At 43.6% G+C, this 5,523-nt stretch overlaps 1 protein-coding gene across 3 annotated transcripts in view; it reads left to right on the top strand.

The window, feature by feature from the left end:
* Positions 1-2,261: 2,261 nt before the first annotated feature.
* The window catches only part of ITCH (itchy E3 ubiquitin protein ligase), a 145,245-nt gene continuing 141,983 nt past the window's right edge, over positions 2,262-5,523 (top strand). For 2 of the 3 annotated variants that reach the window (XM_040447278.1, XM_040447279.1), the window contains exon 1: positions 2,262-2,355. The gene's annotated coding sequence lies outside the window, so the exon portion shown is untranslated. The remainder of the gene's footprint in view (positions 2,356-5,523) is intronic. The other variant, XM_040447280.1, reaches the window with a different exon arrangement.

Raw genomic sequence — 5,523 nt, 5'->3', positions numbered from 1 at the left:
GTTGGCATTAGCAAGATAGGATAGCATAGTCCACTGGTTCTCAAAGTGTGATCCCTGGGCATCAATATCACCGGGAAACTTGTTAGAAATACAAATTCTTGGGTTAGATAATATAACTTTCTGACTCAGAAATTCTGGGGCTGATACCTGGCAATCTGAGTTTTAGTAAGCCCTCCAGGTGATTCTGATGTACCCTGAAGTTGGAGAATCTTTGGTGTATAGTAGAAAGAGGCATTTTTGGGGAAAAAAAGAATACATATTTAAAGCACATTTGCTTTAAGTAAACTTTTATTGATATACAATATAAACACAGAAAAATACACAAACCAAAAGTGTACAGCTCAGTGAATTTTCACAAAGTGAGCACACTTGTGTAACCAGCACCTAGATCAAGAGACAGAACATTATTACCAACTTGGAGAAGCCCCCTTGTGTCTCCTTCCTGGTGCTACCTCTCCTCAAAGGATAATCCTGACTTCAAACACCACAGATTAGTTTTGCCTAACATTATATACTTTTAAAAATTGTAGATGAAGACAGAATCTGGAGCGAGGACTTTGATTGGATCCCTGGTTCTCTATGGAGTGATCTTGGACCAGTCATCTAATTTCCTTGAGACTCATTTCCTTCTCTGCATAATGGTCATAGAAAAATCTCAGACCTTAAAGGGACATTAGCTTTCTCAAACTTGTCTAGTGTTAAGAATCACCTGGGGCACTAGTTTAAAAATTCACATTCCCCAGAGCATACATTCTTAATATGACAAAAATTGATTGTGGGTAGGAAGATTTTTTTGCTTGCTTATGTAAAAGCACATGTATACATATGATACATTAATAGATATACAGTATATTTGTGATACTGAAATTTCATGGGGATAATTAGGGGAAAATGTCTAAAAATATTCCTTACAGAGATGATAATTTAAAAAAGGTTGAAAAACACTGTCCTACAGCAGTGATTCTTCAAGTGTGGTCTGTGGTTAAAAATGCAAATTCTCAGATGCCTGGGTGGCTCAGTGGGTTAAATGCCTGACTCTTGGTTTCAGTTCAGGTCATGATCTCACAGTTTGTGAGTTCGAGCTCACATCTGGCTCTGCACTGACAGTGGGGAGCCTGCTTGGGATTCTCTCACTTTTTCTCTGCCTCTTCCCTGTTCACTTTCTCTCTTTCTCAAAATACATAAATAAACTAAAATTAAAAAATGCAAATTCTCAGGCCTGACCCCAGACCTACTGAACCAGAAATTCTGGGGGTGGGGCCCTGCAATCTATGGTTTAACAAATCCTTCAAGTGATTCTGATGGGCACTAAAGTTTGAGAACCACTGCCCTGGAGATTCTAAATGGGGTAAGGTCCCGGAATCTGTACCATTAACAAGCTCTCCTAAGTCCATTGCAGGAGACACTGACATAAAGATTTGAACACACTTTGAGAAACAAAAGTGACTTTCCAGATGGTAAAATATCTTCATTAGAAGAAAATAGGCTAAACAATAATAGCGAAGGTCACTAATTACTAAGCACTTAGCTGGGTCTCTGAATCTACTTGCACAGCCTTTTAATTCTCACAAACTCATGAAGAAGTTAAGCGGATGGACTCTGAAGCTAGACTGCCTGGGTTGGTACCCATCTTGTGACTTGGTTTATGCATCTGTAAAGTGAGAATAATGTACTTTCTTCAAAGATTTGTTAGAAGGTTTAAAGATGCTTATTGGTCAGCTCTTAGAACACCTGCCACGTTGGCATCACTTACCCGTAACATGTTTTCATCATCCTTAAGCTCACCCTGTTTAAAGGAGGATTTAAACTCAATCAATGTAACTCCCCAGTGTACTTTCTTAAGAACTAAACTATAATGCAGTGTTTTTCAAAGTGTGATTCCCCACCAGTAGCACACCAGAGTTAGAAATGCAAGTAATTAGATCCCATCCCAGATCTGCTGAAAGAGAAACTTTGGGGGTGGGACCCCAAAGTTTCAACAAGCACTTCAGGTGATTCTGATATACACTGGCGTTTGGAAATCACAGCTACAATCTTTAGCGGTTGGGGGAAGGAGGGTGCTTTAAAAAAAAAAAAAAAAAAAAAACACCCAAAAAAACGCCTAGAGCGGTTGGGAGCAATCCCAGAGTCCCTCCCATCTAAAAGCGAGCAAACTCCGATGTAGCTGCACTCCGCAGCTCCTGCCAACCCTTCTGGCCGGTGCGCAAGGCCTTCTGGGGCCTGTGGTCCACATCCCTGCCGAGCCGGAGCGCCTGCGCGTTGGCCGCCAACTCGCTCTAGTCGCTGTGGTCGGGGCTCGGGACCGGCTGCCATCTTAGTCGAGGGACTGAGGAGTCGTCGCCGCCCCAAGTCCCGGTAAACACCCGCGGGCGGACTGGGGGCAGTTCTGGGTAGAGGGGGTAGCCCGCATGAGAGTGTCCGAGGAGAACCAGGGGTGAAGGAGTGCGGGCGCGCGGGTGGGGTCCTTAGAGCCACTACTGCTCTCACGGAGCCGGTGCCCGTGGGGGGCGCGGGGAGCTCGGGCTAGTGGCCGAGGGGTGGGTTGGCCGGAGGCGCGGAGGAGCCACTGTCTGGCCGGCGGCGTGGGGGAGCCCCTCGCCTTGCTGGCGTCAAGTCGTGAGAGGGCTGGGCAGTGGCGGGCGCCAGCAGGGTCCGGCCCCGCGCTTCTCAGTCCCGCCGGGGGCCACTCTCCCGCGGCCCGGCCTACGCTCGGGCCCGGCGGCAGCGGCCGCCCAGGCCGACGTGGCCCTGTGAGGGGCGGCGGCCGGGCCCACCTGACGCTCGGCTGGCCTTACCGAGACTTTTTGGAGCCCCTAGTCGCGAGGCGGGCCCAGCATAGCGGCTGCCTCCTCTTTCTTCCACTCCCCTCCTCCCTCCATTGTCCCCCATCGTAGTGGTCCCGGCCCGGGCGCCCTTTTCGGCGCCCGCTGCCCCGTCCGGCACCTCCCGGCGTCGAGTTTTGCAGACGTGGGAGCTGTCAGTGCCCTCCCCCTTGAGTGTCCTTTTCTTTAGCAGAGAAAAGAAAAAAGTAGCTGTGAACGTATTCTAAAGGTCGAAACGTGAGGAGGACGTGACTTAGGGGGAACTAAGCGGGGAACTCAAGTTTTCAGACGCAGTCCAGGGCCACGACTTAAAGAGAAACACAGGGTTTGTGCGCTGAAGGTAGACTTTGGGCCTAAAGAGGTATAACAAGGTGAATGTGCAAACCACCCGAAATTCACGTCCCAGTAACAACTCAACTAGTTTGTTGGTTGTATGCGTATCTTAATCTTGTTACGTTTTCTGCCATGGTTCTACAGCTTCAGTATACCTTTTTGGGAGTGAGTGTTGAGGAAGAAGAGTGGGATTTTTTTTCTTTGAAAGTTCATGAGGCACTGGTGCCAGCCACTTATCATTGCACTTAGTTAGGGTCTCCCACATCTATTACTAATATAATTCGATTTTAAGCAAGTGTAAAGGCAGTGTATTTCTACCTTCAAAATCGGCTAAGGATTTCTCAGTTGAAATAAAGTTCTCATGGCAGATTGCTGAGAGCCTGCACTGTGTATTCATAGATGTACTCGAGGTACAGTTACTTCATTCTTAAGATTAGAAATGAAGGTGGAAATTCAACTGCTTTTTTTAAACAGATAATGTAAGTTTTTTGGGTGTGAGTCCAAAAATAATTCCTTCATGTTCAGTATGTGAATCAAGTCAGAAAGGATATGAAATAAAAAACAAGCACAAAATACTTTTTCACAGTATTCTAGAGGGAATCATTTCTAAATTCTTTTTAAAAAATTCTTTTCATCTATTGGAAGAGACAAACCAGTAGTTCCCAAATTTGCCCATTAGAATAGAAATTCCAGGATCTCCTTTCCTGAGATTGATTTAGTAGGTCTGCTTTGGCCCTGAAGAATTTTTTTTTTTTTAAAACATGCCTCAGGAAATTCCATTGATCTTGGGAACCACTGAGGCAAACGGTACTGTGGACCTACCAAGAAATTCTCAAAAAGCTTTGAGACCGAAGAGGAGGTGACCAGTTCTGTCTGGGGTTGGCCGAGGAGGTCACAGGAGGTCACGGGAACTGCTCCTGGTCCTATTGGGTCTTAGATGATGAATAGGAGTGTGATAAGGGTGGGGAAAAGGACGGATAGGACAGTGGAAACACAATGCTGTGTGTAAATGCAGAAGATTGTAGGAGAAAAAGGGTTCAGGGAGTGGGATGGGGAAGGAGAGCATTGTGGGACAGGAGGTCAGAAAGGTAAAAGGAGGTAACCATATGAAAAGTTCTAAGCATGACGCTAAAAAACTCGAATTTTATGTTAGCAGTGGATTCAGATTTTAAACGGGAAAGTGATCTCAGTACGTGTGTTGTAGAAAGATTGCTCTGGTAATGAGAGTAAAAGGATGGAAAAGGGCTATTGCAGAAGTCTAGCTGAGAGGTGAAAAGGCTTGATTTTGGAGGGAGGCTGTGGGGATGATCAAGGGATTGGATTTAGTTATTTACTAATGCATTATTGTTGCCATATTTTTGGATGAGGAATTTTTAGGGCCAGACTGGGTAAAAGACTCTTGTTCTGTATAAAGAACCCATTAGCAAATCTGAATAACATTGCCAAGTTATATATATTAATGGTATGAGAATGTATTGTTCATTTGCACTTTTGAAAAGTTAGAACCAGATTGGGTGCAGTTTGGAGGGGAGCTTGGAGATTAGACTGAAATTTATGACTATCAACACTATTGATCTAAGATTGTTTGAAGTGTTTTTCTCTCACACTCAGAAACTTGGTATAAGAATTTTAGAGTTGGAAGAGATTGCAGGGACTATTTAGTCCATGGTGGCAAATATATTTTGGTTTATGGACCAACCAAACTTTGAAATAGCTGCCAGAAGCATGGTATTGAGAAGGATTTGGGTCATATGTATTCTCTGGGAAAGTGAGTTATGATTGATTAGTGATGCTTCCTGTGAACACAGTTATCTAGTGGGAGATGTATGTGCCAGGTATATGCCATCCTTAGACTAGTTCAACCTATTAGTTTTCTGTTAAAAAAAAAATCCAAAACAGGTTAAATAATTTACCTAAAAGTAGTTAAGAGTTAGAGGTAGAAGTAGAACTGAGTTTTGTAACTCTTAGTTTGTTATTCTCCAGTGTTATCAAGATGAATGTGTGCTGCTAAAGAGCTTTTGGTATCAGACCAAAAGAAAAAGGGTATTTCTAGCCTGTGCCTCTTGACTGTTTAGGTAAGAGTTTGACAAGGAACTTTGGCCTAGAAGTAAATTTTGTTGTATTTATTCTGACTTAAGACATTTGTTGTTAGTACTGATAGGAAGTAGTCACCTGTTTGTGGTTTTTTTGTTTTCTGTTTTTTTTTTTTCACTTCCTTGTTTCTCACCATTCTCTCAGTTTTAGGTTTGGGGATTGGTTTCCTTTATGTGAGTTAAGGCAAAAGTATATAACTGACTGACTTTCTTTTTTCTTTCTTTTCTTTTCTTTCTTTCTTTCTTTCTTTCTTTCTTTCTTTCTTTCTTTCTTT

Source organism: Herpailurus yagouaroundi, unplaced genomic scaffold, assembly GCF_014898765.1.
Source record: "Herpailurus yagouaroundi ecotype Mexico unplaced genomic scaffold, PumYag 196, whole genome shotgun sequence".
Lineage (NCBI taxonomy): Eukaryota > Metazoa > Chordata > Mammalia > Carnivora > Felidae > Herpailurus > Herpailurus yagouaroundi.
The sequence above is the reverse complement of the archived record's forward strand: the minus strand, read 5'-3'. Positions and strand labels throughout refer to the sequence as shown.